We start from the raw sequence: 17,825 nt of genomic DNA on the forward strand, positions 1-17,825 counted from the left end.
GAAGACAAAGAGGACCTATCACCGTCAACAACCGGCTAAACTACCCTAACTGGTGGGGCTGTTGGAGTCTGATACTGGGGAGCCACCTGCTTCGGGGTGTGAGTAGCGGGAGTCTGTGCTCCTCCCCCATCCTGAGAGATGGTTGGTGCCACCGAGAATGTACCGATCTTGGCCACACTCTCCATAAGGCCCGCCAAATGGACTAGAGCGTCCTGAAGCACTGGAGTGGCTATGAACCCCTCCGGAACCTAAGCTGGTCTGACGGGCACAGTCTGAGCTGGAACCTTCTCCTTAAAATCCACCTAAGGCTCCACTGCGGGTGCTTCTGCTCGAGCTCTAGGCTGAGCTCTACCTCTGCCTTGAACTCTACCCCTGGTCATAGCTGCCACTGGGGCTCTGGCTCCTGTCCGACTGTAGATGTAATGCATTTTCTCGCCATCTGCGAGATAACAAGAGTAGAATGGTTCAATCATCAATGATAGAATAAAATCGCACGACAGAGTAAGAAAGAAGTGATATTTGTTCTAAACTCCATAGCCTCTGGAAGATAAGCACAGACATCTCCGTACCGATCCTCCAGACTCTACTAAACTTGCTCGTGACTCGTGAGACCTAGGCAACCTAGTGCTCTGGTACCAACTTTTCACGAGCCAGAATCCCAACCTCAGGGTCATGATGGAGCCTAACATCCACTTGCTAGGCAAGCCGAAGTGAGATAGTTGATTAGCCAAATTTTATCAATTTAAAACGAGGTGATGATAAATAACGAAAGATAGAAACTCAATCTAATACAACACCAGCATAAGTCATGTAATAGTATCTACTCCCAAAGATCCGGTGTCACGAGTACACGAACTACTAGAAATTCTACAAACAGAATTTGAAATAAATACAACTGTTTTGAATGAAATGAACAGTAAAATAGGGAAGAGGAAGGGGACTCCAAGGTCTGCGGACGCCAGCAGATCTACCTGAAGTCTACATATGCAATGATCCGAGCTGACGCACCTCACGCATCTCTGGGACCAATACCAAAATCTGCATAAGAAGTGCAGAAGTGTAGTATGAGTACAACCAACCCAATGTATTCCGTAAGTGTCGAGGCTAACCACAACGAGGCAGTGACAAGGCTATGACAGGACACTCACGTAATTAAACCTGTACAAACATATATATATATATATATATATATATATATATATATATATATATATATATATATGAGGCAGTGACAAGGCTATGACAGGACACTCACGTAATTAAACCTGTACAAACATATATATATATATATATATATATATATATATATATATGTACAACAACAACAAAATATGGATTTAACAATGTACAATTGGGAGGGTACATGTAAAAGGGGGAAAAGATATGGTAACTACGACAGGTAATACATCACACGATAGCCAAATAAATCATCAACCAATGAAGACAGATAAACATACGGTATTATGAGGTCACGACATCACCTTTCGTACTTTTACTCTCATCCTTACTATGAAAAGATGACATAAGTAAAAATTAAATGACACACCATCACCCTTCGTGCTTTACTCTCGACTTGCCCATGTAACAATGAATAATTGATACAGATGGCACGACATCACCCTTCGTGCTTTTACTCTCAATCTCACCATGTAACAATGAATAAATGATATAGATGGTATGGCATCACCCATCGTGCTTTAATTCTCTTCCTCACTATGTATTAATCAATAAATGAGATAATGAAATGACATGTCATTACCCTTCGTGCTTTAACACTCTCCCTTACCATGTCGTAAAGACAATATAAATTCAGGAGATAAATAGCGTAGAGAATGTGCTTTACGTCAAATATGATGCCAAGATACCAAACCTTAACTTTAAAAATACTCAACCATTACTAATTAAGCAATAATTATGGAAGGAATAATTAAATAAGTAATAATCTAACCTAAGCATGGATATCATAATTAAAAAGGCAACAAATCACAAGGCAACAAGTTCCACCCACATGATTTATTCCAACAACAACGCATAAATGCTCATCACCTCACATATACGTTGTACCCACACGTTAATCTCGTAGCAAATAGGCAAACAAGTCATAATCCCTTAAGTCAAGGTTAACCACGACACTTACCTCGCTCCGCAATCACCTAAAAGTTCAACCGAGGCATTTCCTCTAAAATACACCTCCAAACCAATTGAATCTAACAAAATATCATTCAAACAATTAAAAATAAACTTTAGAAACTACCCATGAGTGAAAACGATTCAATCTTTAATAATTTCGGAAAAAGTCAACAAAAGTCAACCCCGGGCTCGCTTGGTCAAAACCCGAGATTCGGACCAAAACCCGATCACCCATACACCCCCGAGCCAGTTATGTAATTAGTTTCGAAATATGACCTCAATTCGAGGTCTAAATCCCAAATTTACAAAAATCCCTCTTTCTACCCAAATCCCTAATTTCTACTATGAAAATCTTAGATTTGATGTTGAATACTTATGAAATATAATGGGTAATTGAAAAAAAGTAGATTAAAGTCACTTACCAATGAATTTAGGAAGAAAATCTATTGGGAAAATCGCCTCTAGGGTGTTTAGGGTTGAAAGTTTGAAACAATGAGCTAAATCTCGTTTTTCCCTCTTTTGTTCAGGCGCAGATGTCGCAAACGCAAATGCGAGAAAATAATTGCAATTACGAAGGACTCCCATCTCTTCTTTCGTCACATTTGCGATGAATTGTTCGCAAATGCGAACTTGGACATGTCACAAAAGCGACCCAATGATCGCAATTGCGACCAACTACCCGGCCAGGCCATCATCGCAAATGCGATGGGGAGTTCACAAATGTGAACTGTTCAGGCCATTGTGCTCTTCGCAAATGCAAGCATAAAGCTCGCAAATGCGACCAATATCTCGCAAATGCGAGACCTGAGCACCATCAAAAATCTGATCTCTCCTGAACTCTCCGAAATGCGTTTGAAACTCACCCGAGCCCTCGGGGCTCAAAACTAAACATGCACAAAAGTGTAAAAATATCATACGAACTCGCTCGCGCGATCAATCCACCAAAATAAACCTAGAACTAAGAATCGGACACCAAAACAAATGAAATTTTCATATAAACTTAAGAACATGCAAAATTAACTTCGTTTCACAACAAATTTTGCAGACAAGTCATAAATACTGAAACAAACCTATACCAAGTTCCGAAACTGAAATCCAAACCGAGTAGTGACAAAGTTAAGCTACGGTCAAACTTATGAATTCTTTAAATCTTTAGATTTCTAGTTTTCAACAATTTGCGTTAATTCAAGCTAGGGACTTCCGAATTCAATTCGGGGCATACGCCCAAGTCCCAAATCACGATATGAACCCACCGGGACCGTCAAAACACTGATCTCGGTCCGTTTGCTCAAAATGTTGACCGAAGTCAACTCAAATAAGTTTTAAGGCACGATTTCACATTTTCATCAATTTTCTCATAAAAACCTTCCGAAAAAAGGACACGACTTGTGCATGCAAATCGAGGAAGGCTACACAGAGATATTCGAGGTCTCAGAACACGGAAACGAAGGGTAAAACTATAAATGACCTATCAGTTCATCACAATACATGGCTTTTACATAACGCAAATAGCACAATCAACCCAAATCTTAAGGGGTAGTTTCCTCCACACAAATTTAGGCAAGATACTTACCATAACTAGGCCAACTCAACCCTCCAAAATAGATTTTCCCCTAAACTTCATATCTACAAGGCTCAAATCTAACCAAAAATGACTGAATAACATCAAACAATGCAGGATTCCGAATCCAAGCTTACCCAGGCGAAGCCCGAACCAATACAAGCTCACATGAACAAAAACCGACTCAATTGGAGTCTGATAGCTCAACCAATTCGCCAAAACATCGCTCTTGGGTGTTCATAACCCAAGAGTCCAACCCACACTCGTTGGGTCTCATATCTCCCAAAATACTCCTCCAAAACTCACCAAATTTGAGCATGTTGTTCTGTTATATTAGGAGAACAAGACACCAAAAGGAATCGGGAAATAAACTGTCACACCCTAACCTCGGGGAGCGCGACCGGCGCCCAACCGAGATACCCCGGTTAAGCAATCATGCTAGATACCTTTTACCCAACCTTGCCCATTAACAGTATAAGAATCAATACAAGTGTTATACATGAGAAGAGTCAAGTGTTCCACATTTTTTTCCATTACTCAAAGGATATTCATTTATGATTTTCCAAAATATTACAAGCTTATAAATATGATGAAAAATATGTTTGCCAAATACCAATACTTCTAGTTTAATTCCGAACATCAAACACCACCCACAACCTGTCTACGGAGCCTCTAAGTACAATAGAAGAGTAGAATGGAAGTTCCAGCAACAAGGCCATGGCTATACCTCAGAAACAAAGTACCATATCAAGTGACATCGGGCCCAAAATAGAGTAGGGCTCACCAAAACCTGTTGAATAGAGAGTATCTGCTAACAAGGATCAAAGTTGCTTGTTGACGAACCGCCTGCATCTTTTAAAGATGCAGTGCCCCCGACAAAAGGGACGTTAGGACATATGGAATAGTACTAGTATGTAAGGCTAAACACCCTCTCAGAGAATTAGGTAATAGTATAAGGAGAAACAACCTAAGGTCAATGAGAGCCTCAAATAATATAAAAGCATCAAGTTAAGGAGAAAATAACTTTTTCCAAGTAAATATCATTAGTTTTAAGTTGGGAGATCTTTAGTACCGATACACCACCGTGCTTTTAGCACAGAGTCCGATCTCAGCCTGATCAGCTAAGTCGTCTCACCTTGAGACGTCCACTCACAATACCACAATGTGCGTGGTATGGTGTCCGATCTCAACCCGATCGGCTAAACCGTCTCACCACAATGCCGTGTGGGTCGACATCAACTCACAATCCACTAGCAATCATCTCATCCCATTTAAGGGGAATTATCTCAACACATCAATCTCATCCCATATTCGAAGAAACCGCTCACCACCTCACACGGGGATTTTATCCCCTCACTCACTCCTACACCGGCACGTGTAGTTTTGGGGTTAGGTTATTTCAACCTACCCTTCCTCGGTAACTAAACAATACTCCCAAAGAATTTATTATTTAAAGGATTTGTAGCTCATTTCATAGTCTTTTAGTCATCTTTTCATTTCATTGGCTCTAGTGGCTACAAATGTAATATCTTTCTTGGCACATCGGCCGTATCTCATATTTCATGTTCCACACTTTCATTTCTTAACTTTCCATGATCATCATTACAAACATCAACATATATAATATTTCGGAAATCATAACTTTAAGTTCATCAGTAGTGAAAGCTTTAAACACAATAGATTCCTTTCCAAGGTATGGAGCACAATGACTTGTAATCACAACATAAGTTAAAAATCATGAACGAGTAATACGCCGTATCTTTTTGAAATACTTCTTCCAAAAAGGCAATAGACAATTTCAACTCATGAGTATGTAAGAACTCAAATCATATTGGAAATATTTATAAAGGAGAGCATGGTGATTTACAATTTAAACACGACTTCAAATCAAATGCACTAGTTACCACAACCATGGCCATGTTTTATATCTCACTCTCATTTCTTTCACTTCCAAGAATATTTATAGATCATCATCATTAAGATCATTTGGAATCAAGGCCTTAAGCATAAATAAGAACAATATGGGTCTTAGGCGCATTGAGTTTTCTTTCACAATTGGGCATAACAACTTGCAATTTAAACATGATTTTAAATCATACTATCTCGACATATTGGTCACACTAGGATACATTCCCGACGGAGAACATAAAATGATAGGAGAATTTGGTGCACATTTTCAATATATATCTTTCAGCACAAGCTTATTCGAAATAGTCAACTATATAAGGAATAACTCGGAACATAGGAATTAGGAACTTGGGCCAACCATGCTTGAAACTTACGAGAACATCATGGAATTCGATTCCAAGAGAGAAGTTTAGCCAACATACTTTGTTTGAGCTTTCCTTAAATCATGGAATTCGATTCCAAGAGAGAAGTTTAGCCAACATACTTTGTTTGAGCTTTCCTTAAGTTACTATAATGCCCAACACTTCTAGAAATAACAATCTATAGGAAGATAGCAAAAATCAGTTAATAATTAGAAGGATTCCCATGGTGTAACTCTCTTAGGAATTTTTTCAAACACCTTGTATGCAAAATAGACTACAAAGCTCTACAATGGTAATCCCTTCCTCCCTCAACCAGTTTCAACAAGATACTAACCAAAATGGTTCATTAACCCTATGTACTACAACTTATTGTCACATGCATGGCCTATTTCCAAACTCACAATATGCTTGAACTCATAACCTCTTGTATGAAAGCTTAGGAGTAGGACTTACCCGGATAGATGATAATCTAGTGATTGGCTTCCTTGATTCTTGAAAATTGGTGCAAGAATGGGTCATTAGGATGCTAGATTTCCTCCTTCTCTATCTAAAATACTCTTGCCTCTCTCTAAAATCATCAGACATTCGCTTCAAAATGAGCCCCTAAGGCTATTTATCATAATGGGGTCGGGTTATACAAATAGAAAAATAGACCCTCCGAACTCAGGTCTGCAGTCGCAGAATAGACCGCAGAATAGATATGCGGCCCGCAAAATGGGCTGTGAAAGTGATACCAGAAACTGGAATGGTCTGGACCGGTCTGCGGTCTACAGACCACTTATGCAGCCGCAGAGTGGACCACATAATCACTCTCCAAAATTCTTCATGCCAAATCGGCAACGGATGTGCATACCGCGAAACTACCGCATAATGGACCGTAGAACAACCTTCAAAATTCAACAAATTTTTTGCTCAACTCTGCGATGATTATGCAGCCAGCGGATTGGTTCCGTGATCGCAAAATTGACCGTAGAACTACCTTCTTTTGCCAAAAAGTTTCCATCAACTCCTCAGTGTATTCTTCAACCCAAAAAGTCCGTACTGCGGTGAGCTTGCTTGATGCGAAGTATTTCTACAATCCTCAAACACATAATTCTATCTCGGCACCATAAAACCTCAAATTCCTTGGCAAAAGTTTTACAGGGCTTACATAAACACCTCTAACTCATTTTCAATTTTTAAAATTTAGGACATAACCCTAGGTCTTGATTTAAAGAATTAAATGTGTTTCAATTAAAATCTTGGATTAAAGTTTTAACCAAAGGAATGGATCAAAAAGAAATACTTAGGTTATGGTTTAGACCTTACCCCAAGGAAGAAACGCGAAGAACATCCTTGAATTCTCCCAATCCCAAGCTTTCAAGATGAGAAACACTCCAACAACATTAATAGCCAAAAATGCCCAACTGTTCTGCCTCATTTCTTATGCCAAACAATCCCGAAACTCCCTTTTGATGCCTCCAATGGATTCCTCGTGAAATTTTAGTCAAGCTAAGATTTTGAATCACTCCATTTGACCTTATAATGAAGGAAATATGTTGGTTTCAATATTTGGAAATAGTGTAGTTTTTTAAATACGAATTTAGTGGCAATTTCGTAAGTAATCTAAAAATTCTGGCAACCCAATTCTTAGTAAAATGACCATAAATTCCTCACACGATGTCGAAACTTGATGATTTCAGTTGCTATGGTTCCAAAATTATGATATGGATATAATAATTTAGTCGAAATACAAATCAAAGGCCGTTTGCTCAATATGGTAACCTTTATAATCAAATCGACGTCGAAACCGAAAATAATCACCATACAACCCAAACTTATCCAAAACACATCGGAATTTAACCAAACATTGTGGACATGTCCAAAATCATCATAAAAACTTATTAGAATAATTAAAACCCGATTCAGAGTCTGTTTACCCAAAAGTCAAACTTTGGTCAACTCTTTTAACTTAAAGCTTCTAAAACGAGAATCATTCTTCCAAATCAATTCTGAACTGCTCACAAACCAAAACCAACCATACATGCAAGTCATAATACATAATATGAAGCTGCTCTCAAACCACCGAATGGAAAGCTAAAGCTCAAAACGACAAGTCGGGTCGTTACATTCTCCCCCACTTAAACATACATTCGTCCTCGAACGTGCCAAGAGTCGTTCCAAAGCCATCAAATCGCCATATAACCTCACCATACACATAACCATGGGTGATCCCATGTCACCCCAATCCATATAAACCCGACAACACCTCCTAACAGAGGATCCTTACTTCAACATTAGTCCATAAACCTTAAAACCTAAATCCCCAACATCCTGAACTCATTATATGAGCTGATTCCCTCATCTATGAACCGTATAACTCTGAACAAGCTGTATCAATCCATAACCATATCTCAATACATAATCACATGATATACCACATAACTCAAATACTCATAGCAATAACTTCTGACCGCAACAGTTGCTCGATAACCAACCCGACACCGGTAACAAACCTCATATCAACTAAAACCTTGTTTTGAACCTTCGTACACTGCCAATGATTAAAGAAAAATACAGAAACTTATATCCACCCATCAAATTAAGAAGTCTTGGATCTATCTTGCCTGATAAGAACCATAGCCAAAATCTAAGCCGACTGGTGACACAATTCTTTCAAACATACCGTAATCAAATCTGATGGCACTTATTTCAGGCCCAATAACCTCATCTCATCCAATACAAGCTACTCGACCGACTTGTCATACAAATACTACTTAGAGCCACATACCATGCAACCTGTGCACCAACAAACAATAACTCAAATATACCTAATGATGGAAAGAGAATGGAAATGAAGAAACCATCCTGCCAGCTCAACAGATACCACCACGAAGCGCAATGCTATCAATCCACAACATAACGCCGCTGTGATGCATGACCAAATCCGACATCGGTCCGCCTGGAATACATCGAGCCATGATACTCAAATCAACAACCATAAGCATATCAACATCAAACACACAAAGTGCATGACCATAACTCTGGAGATATGGATATCACTATATACTAGAAACATAAAGACCATAACCAAGGCACAATCAACCATTCAACACCCCAAGAGCAATCTCGCTCAAATTTCGCTACAAAGCCCAAACATAACCGCATCGGTGCGCAGATAACCAACAGATCATAACCCATCGCAGCATAGAAGAGTAACACATGAGACATATCAGAACACGAATGTGATCCACCCTAACCGATATCATACCCCTCCATAATACTGTGCTGAGTAGATAAATCTAACCTGATTTAGAACACACATCCTTATTAGACCTACTAGTAGCCTCCAAATCAATTCTGATCCTTTCCAAGTAGGTAGACAGCCTCCGAAAAGCCCACAATAACATATTTATAGTATATACCATCAGTTGCCAACCTCTTCACATACCTTCACCGTTCACAACCATGGAACAATCTACCTCGAGAACCCTCTTAGAATACTAGAATCTCCATATACGATCACAATTACACTACTCAAATAACTGACACATTTCTCACATACGGTCATCCCACAAGAAGTACTTTTATAATTATTTCACGCCACAAAGCAAAATTTGGACATCAACAGTCGATCAACCAGGCGATTACCGTAATACCAGTCAGGCATGTGCAAGTCGAAACACAGTGCACCTTCTCGAGTGCGCACCCTTCTTAGGTGCTATCAAATAATGCTAGCATTCTTCTAAACATCTCAAATTATCCATGTTGTCTAGAACTCGTGACGCCATCCAGGCAAAATTCATAACACGCAACACGTTCCTTATGCCAGTAGCAGACATATACCTCAAGCTGTTGTCGACACTATTAAGAACTCTTCGAGGCCAGTTCGCACATCACCAAGCCATCAGAACTGAACTTTCCCCAACTCAACCAAGTCACGCAAGCCGTCAAACTCAAGAGTATTGCCACAGAACGTTGGTGAAGCATTACCACACCAAAAAAACCAGTTACCTTTGTTGCTATGCTGACCCAACACCACCGAGCTGACCCAGTTCTTCTAATCCTCCTCGACTTGTCTTTAGGTCAACACTTTCCCTTCTCGGTACACAATGATCCTAAGTCAAAGCTTGTTGCGGAAGACCCTAGCACGAACCACGTCGTCCAAAAACCCATAAACCACTGTATTTTCTCTAGAGCACCCAACAATGTTGTATCCGAGATACCCACTCTAAAGAGACCTTCTATGAATCTGAAGATGTTTCTCTAACCTCTCTGATATTGGAATGTAGATTTAGCAATGATATAGATATACCACAAGTTCTAGCACCATCCCATGAAAATCTCAAATCGTAGTCATGTACAAATTCCGGGGAACCCCTCGACACTGCATATATAACTCAGACCAAAGACTGATATGACACTTGCCCATGAAATCTGATCGTCGATAGTAGACACCCCTATTTGGCGCAGAGTCAAAGAGAAAAACATCCGATGATCCATATTACCAACCTTCATAAGCTCGTACAACACCAATCAGATACACGAACCAGTTGAATCCCACACTAGAACACTTGAAGATCTACCAACACGTCCGCGTCCTTAGTCTATATAGTACCTTGAGACAATGATCGAGCATCTATGGCCCCCTCATAACCTATCTGCAACATTACAAACCATCAGAGCATAGCTGATACCGAGCGCGCAACATCATATAAGAGTGGATGTAAATGAATATAAGATATATGCTTCAAGCTGAATCAACGCCGCACGATAAGGAAACAAAGGAGTGGTTCCTAATAGTTCCATAGCCTCTCGACGATAAGTACAGACGTCTCCGTATCGATCTGCAAGACTACTAAACTTGCTTATGACTCGTAGCACCTATCAACCTAGAGCTTTGATACCAACTTGTCACAACTCCAATTTCCTACCTTAGGATGTCATGATGGCACCTAGTATCTAAGACTAGGTAAGCCTAACACGTGCTGAGTTAATAATAGAATTGAACTATTTAATCATTTATCATGAACCATTAAATGACAAACATAGCCACAAACAGGCAATAGTTATACATTTCACAAAATTGGTAGTACAGAGTTATAAGCACTACTAAAACATACCAGAATTTCTAAACTCAATAGTGTTTGAATTACAATTTAACAGTAGCATAATGAAGTAAGATGGTGACTCCGAGGCCTGTGAACGTCGAGCAGGTATACCTTGAAGTCTCCCGCCGCGCAGACGCAACTCTCAATAACATAATCAGAATACCTCAATCTACACAAAAATATGCAGAAGCGTAGCATGAGTACACCATAACGGTACCCAATAAGTATCAAGCCTAACCTCGATAGAGTTGTGACGAAGCCAGGTCAAGACGCCTTCTAGACATAGAAACCTGTTCAAGATATACACAAGATAACAATGGAAAGAACATCAATGTAAGACTAACAACAGTAAAATTATTGATTTACAACCAACAATGAAGTAATAGAAACATAAATGGCAGCAAGTAGTAAATGAGTAATAAAGCAACAACATAATCAGAACACCGATGAGATATAAATGAACTCAAATAAGGAAAAACGGATGACAACTCAAATAATCAAATCGCTCCCAATGCATGGACTTACAACAAGAATTACACCGAGGCACCACACCTCATAAACCATAAGTCATGGACCATAATTTCCAAATCTTATACATATGGCACTTCGTGTCCCCAATAACAATTACCTTTGCATGGCAAAGCTCAAGTGCTACCATGTACTTTACAACCATGATAAATATTAATTTAGATGAACGAAAGATATATTTAAATACCATAAAATATAATAACAATCTTTAATAAAGTAGAGTGATAAATGAAATAATGAGTTTATTTTAGAAATCAAGTAATGTAAATTAATATACAATTTGTACGAAACAGAGTATAAGATGGGTTTAGTTTAGAAATCAATAAATTGAGTAAACGTATCATTTTGACACAAAGCAAAACATAAGTTAAATTAACGAATTAAATATAGAATATGTTAAGGAAAAAATACATGATAACAATTTTAAGTAAGATAAACATCTAACAGGGTGATGAGTATAATTCGAGAACCCAATTATAGTGAAAGTGCGATAACCATTTAGAATAATAAGGTACCGAGTGAGATAACGAGTTCTATCTTAAGAGGCACATAGAATAAAGCATGTTAATATTTCTTTTATTTAACCCATTATGTTACCAACAACTCAACAAAATATGATATAGTGACTCCACGCAATTAAACTCACGTTGACAATCAATTCATCAAGTTATAACGGAGGCATATATTGGCATGTTAAATCAACACAACAAATCACGTAGAATGCATGACTCACACAAGAAACCACAATCGTTCCAATGCCAAGATAACAACGAATAACCAAACACAATTAAAATGCAGATGAATGATTGAAGGAAGAACAATGACCGTTCAAATGAACAAGTTGTTCCAACATAGAATGTACAATAATAATCACAGCCGAGGTACCGCCTTGTATTAACATTTCACAATTTCAATCATAATCTTTCCTTATATCACCACGTGAGCCTTACATTTAGTTTTGAAAATTATTTTTTCCGAAATAGCTACACGCGTTTTAGCCCACCTTATCTCACCGCGTTGCTTCAAGTAGTTCCCCTACTAGCAACACACATATCAAGCACACCTTATTTCGCCGCATGCGTTTCAACCCCTAGACTTATACCACTGCATGCATATCAATATCACAACACAATCACAACTCGCACCACAATTGATCATATGCCACAACTTGCCAAAAAGTCAACAGCACCAATATTTCCACAACAAATAGCCCATGACTCAACCACAATGTGTACAAGAATTTCAATAATAAAAAAATGAATGGGAATGCTCAACAAGGAAAGGTATCTCAACAATTAACAACTTTGCCTCAATGTGATAATGGCTATTACAACTTCAACACCAATAACTCAACAAGATTATATTCCGCGAAATAACAACTTCAATTAAAAGTGATTCAACAATTAAGATATAACAAGACAATAAGGAAGACCATAACTTCAACTAAAGCATTTAAGAGCAAAATAACAAGTAAGAGGTAGAACAAGTGCTAACAACATCAAATAGAGCATGTAAAAGTACACTAACAATGAGAGATATAACATGTTATGACAATTCAACTAAAGGCATGGAAAGAGTCTAGATAATCTAAACCGGTCAAATACCACATATAGCCCGTATACCCACTCGTCACCTTGCATACATGGCTTTCACATAACATAAAAAGCACAATCAACCCAAATCCTAAGAGGTAGTTTCGATCACACAAAGTTAGGCAAGATACTTACCTCTACTAGGCCAACTCAACCCTTAGAAATAGCTTCCCCCCCTAAAATTCGCCTCCACACGGCTCAAATCTTACCAAAAATAACTTTACATTTCCCCAAAAATGTCAACAAAAGTCAACATTGGGCCTGCCTTGGATTCCAAATCCAAGCTTACCCGAGCGAAGTCCGAACCAATACAAGCTCACACGAATAAAAACCGACTCAATCGGAGTCCGATAGCTCAACCAATATGCCAAAACATCGCTCTTGGGTGTTCATAATCCAAGAGTCCAACCCACACTAGTTGGGTCTCATATCTCCCGAAATACTCCTCCAAAACTCACCAAATTCGAGTATGTTGTTCTCCTAATATAGGAGAACAAGACCCCAAAAGGAATCAGAAAATAAATGCCTATAACTCAGTTTTAATTTTTAAAATTTAGGACATAACCCTAGGTCTTGATTTAAAGAATTAAATGTGTTTTCAATTAAAATTATGGATCAAATCTTAAACCAAGGGAATGAATCAAAAAGAAATACTTAAGTTATGACTTAGACCTAACCCCATGGAAGAAACTCGAAGAAAATCCGTGAATTCTCCCAATCCCAAATTTTCAAGATGAGAAAAACACCAACAATATTAATAGCCAAAAATGCCCAGCTATTCTACCTCATTTCTTGTGCCAAATGATCCCGAAACTCATTTTTGATACCTCTAATGGATTTCTCATGTAATTTTAGTCAACTTAGGCTTTTCAATCACTCTATTCGACCTTATAATGAAGGAGATATGTTGGTTTCAATATTTGGAAATAGTGTAAATTTTTAAATACGAATGCAGTGGCAATTTCTTAATTAACCTGAAAAATCTGACAACCCAATTCTTAGTAAAATATCCATAAATTCCTCATACAATGTCAAAAGTTGATAATTTCAGTTGATATGGTTCCAAAATTACGATATGGATATAATGGTTTAGTCGAAACACGAATCAAAGGCCATTTGCTCAATATGGTAACATTTATGCTCAAATCGACGTTGAAACCGAAAACAATAACCATACAACCCAAACTTATCCAAAACTCATTAAAATTTAACCAAACTTTGTGGACATGTCCAAATTCATCATACAAACTTATTGGAATAATTAAAACCTGATTTCGAGTGCGTTTACCCAAAAGTCTAACCTTGGTCAACTCTTCCAACTTAAAGCTTCTAAAACGAGAATTATTCTTCCAAATCAATCCCGAACTGCTCGAAAACTGAAACTAACCATACATGCAAGTCATAATCCATAATATGAAGCTGCTCGAAGTCCCAAACCGTCGAATGGAATGCTAAAGCTCAAAATAACCGGTCGAGTCGTTAGACCTTTAATGATTCTGCACACCTGTTTGACCTTATACTTCTATAATGATTTTGTTATGACTCTTATGTTTGTTCTATTGACCTTTATCTTAGTGACTATTTGTTGATTTGTATTGTACACCTGAAGTTATTTGCTTGAAAGGCTTAACTATAGTAGTTATGAACACTAAAGGGCAAATATAAGGCTGTCATCATAGTTTTAAGTATATTAGCTTATGTTATCTAAGTTGGCCTCTTCCTTCTAATGTGCCTCTGTGATTCTATAACTTTGGAAATATCATTGTGATGATTTTTTGTAAACCTTCATGAATGTTTGATCATATCTAGAATTTCATTATATAAACATGTTCTGAATCAACTAGACTAAGTCATGCTGAGTCTCTGCACCTATTCTTGTGTGTATTCTGACAGTTTCTATTCACTTAGTTTAAGCCATGCTCTAGGAACTTGATTAAATCGTATCCATGGTGTTTAAGTCTCATCTGATGTGCTAAGCTAAACTTCATCGTGACTAATTTTCACACTTAACTTGTACAACTGAAGCATGCTTACTTAATGTGAGACAATCCATTTTTCTGAACTCGTGTACTTAGTCTATTGGTTTGACCCACATGGTATTTGATACTCTACCCTGTTGTGGCCTTTCACTTTTAAAGAATGCCTCATGTGTCTGTCTATATATCTTCTCTTTAGCTTTTTGTATTCTATCATGTTCTTAAACAAATCTTCCTGCTTATCTCTCATACGCATGCCTATGTTCTCAAGATGCACTGTCACATAAAAGAAAACTGAACCTTCCTAATCCTCTATAAGTGGACTGTGACTGACTAATAGACTTAGGATGAACCTTCTGGTATTATCTGCTTTGCTTGGGTACAATACTATCCTTAACTCCTAATGAACATAGTATGAATATGAGATAGGGATCTTTTAAGGAGAAAGTGACCATCTGTTAAGATTGAGGACCTCTGCAAACTTGAACTATGTATCTCCTCTGCTTCTTAAGTTACATGACCTAATTGTTTGAATTTATGAAATAACCCGTTGTTGTTCTCTTCCTTAACTGAACCTGCAAATGGTTTCTCTGAGTATTCTTCTGTATATTGGTAGTTATTGACAGTGTATTACACTCATGTGTCTGAACTATGACCTTCTTGGTGTTATCTATTACATTCAGAATAGTTCATGTGAGAAGTGCACATGCCTAAATCTGTGTATTATTGTTACAGTTGTATTGAAACTTACAATGAATGCCTGCTTGGAATTTAAACCAATAGGGAGGAGTAAGTATGAGTGGTTAGGAGTATTTAGGTGTGAGATTTAGTTTGTGGTTGAGATACTCTCCCTGACACAAGCATTGCTCAGGGTCCTTGAGATCCTTGTGAACTTCGAAGTGCCACGGATCCAAAGGGTATCTTGGCTATGAATGAAATTTCACCTTAAGCCCTAAATCATTGACATCTGCAAATATCTTTAGGGTTAATGTTTAACGAAGGAAAAGGCTTCACTGTAATTTTCTTTACTATGTTTGATCTTATACAGTTTTATTTCCATTCTTAATCGCCAGCATTTGTTATAGTTTCATTTGGGCCTTATATTGATCTTATCTGCATTTAAATATTATGTTGGGATTTGTCGCTAATTTCTGCTTTTCTCTTTTGTACATGTAACCGAACTGGGCCTTCTGAGTTCTCAAGAACTCAGGCCCAAGTTCCAGCCTTTGAGTGTGAAGTCATGGAAGCTATTGCTACTTGTCTGCTGTTCGCTGGGCCTAACCTTCTTCAAGCCCAAACCTATGAGTCCATTCCCTCCCTTTATCACTTTATATGATCTGTTATTATCTTTATGTATATGACACTGATAATATTTGAGTAAATATTTTCTCTTATCTCTTTGAATTGCTTTAGGAAACCTAGGCAAGCCTAAAAATCATAGGTAAATTAAAAGAGGTACTATCTCTTACATTAGTTAAATAACTTCACATGTTTAGTTACTTTACTATACAATTTGTCTCGCCTTTTTTTACTCACACTAACTGCTTCTTATGAAGCTCTAAAGGTTAATACAATTTTGGAAAGGCAAACAACTCTCTTTCTTCATATGTTTATTTACTTTACTGTACAATTTTTCTCACCTTTTTTACCCACACCAACTGCTTCTCATGAAGCTCTAAATGTTAAAACAATTTTGGAAAGGAAAACAACTCTCTTTCTTTTAAAAGGCAAACTTAGACTAGATTTGGAATTTAGGAATGTTTATATACTGCATTAACTATGTTTAATTTGCAACTGTGTGCTTACCTGATTTACTTGCTCACTATTTACTTTGTCTGATTCCTTTAATGTTATTACTGACATCCCACTATATGTTACCGCTTTATATATACTATCATCACACTCTTTCCTATCGAGTCTTGGCTGTATACTATCATACACAATGGCACGCGAGGGTTGTCTTTTACACCCCTCCGAACCTTCTTTCAAAATTCTTTAGTTTCAGAGAATAACTTTGTCATGTCAACTGACATAACTTCTCACAGTATTCAGTCCAACTCAAATTAGGAAACACTCTACTCTAGTAAACATAGGTCATATTGCATAAAACTTAGGTGAGTCCGTCCTCGGTATAAACATATAATTAGGAACACCGCCCTAATGTCAATGGGTCATGCACCCAACGACATGACTTTTATCGAACGACGAACCAATCATGATGAAACACAAAAAATCCGAAGCAAACACTTATCAAACCCTTTTTCCTCCCTCTTCAAAAATGGAAATATACTAGAATATCCCCGAAATCAATCAATATGGTTATGGGAGCACCGCACAAGCTAAAGAAATGGTGGAAAACATCCGCCGAGAGCATGGAGACGAAATTAGGATGCACCTCGGAGCATTGACTACCTTACTGAACATCCGGGCCGACATGGTGCTTACCTGCTTGTTGATAGAATTCTAGGATCCGGCCAAAGTGGTTTTCACGTTTGCTAACTGTGAGATGGTGCCAACGTTGGAAGAAGTTACCAGCTTCACTGAGCTTCCATTTACAGGGAGGAAGTCGATACTACCGGTCACTATGCCTGGCTACAGGTTTAGCAAACAGTCGGGGTTTGAGGAATATTGAAGATGGATGTGTCAGCCTAGACCAATTGTTTGACAGGTTTAGACAT

The sequence above is a fragment of the Nicotiana tomentosiformis genome, chromosome 8 (genome assembly GCF_000390325.3).
Source record: "Nicotiana tomentosiformis chromosome 8, ASM39032v3, whole genome shotgun sequence".
Lineage (NCBI taxonomy): Eukaryota > Viridiplantae > Streptophyta > Magnoliopsida > Solanales > Solanaceae > Nicotiana > Nicotiana tomentosiformis.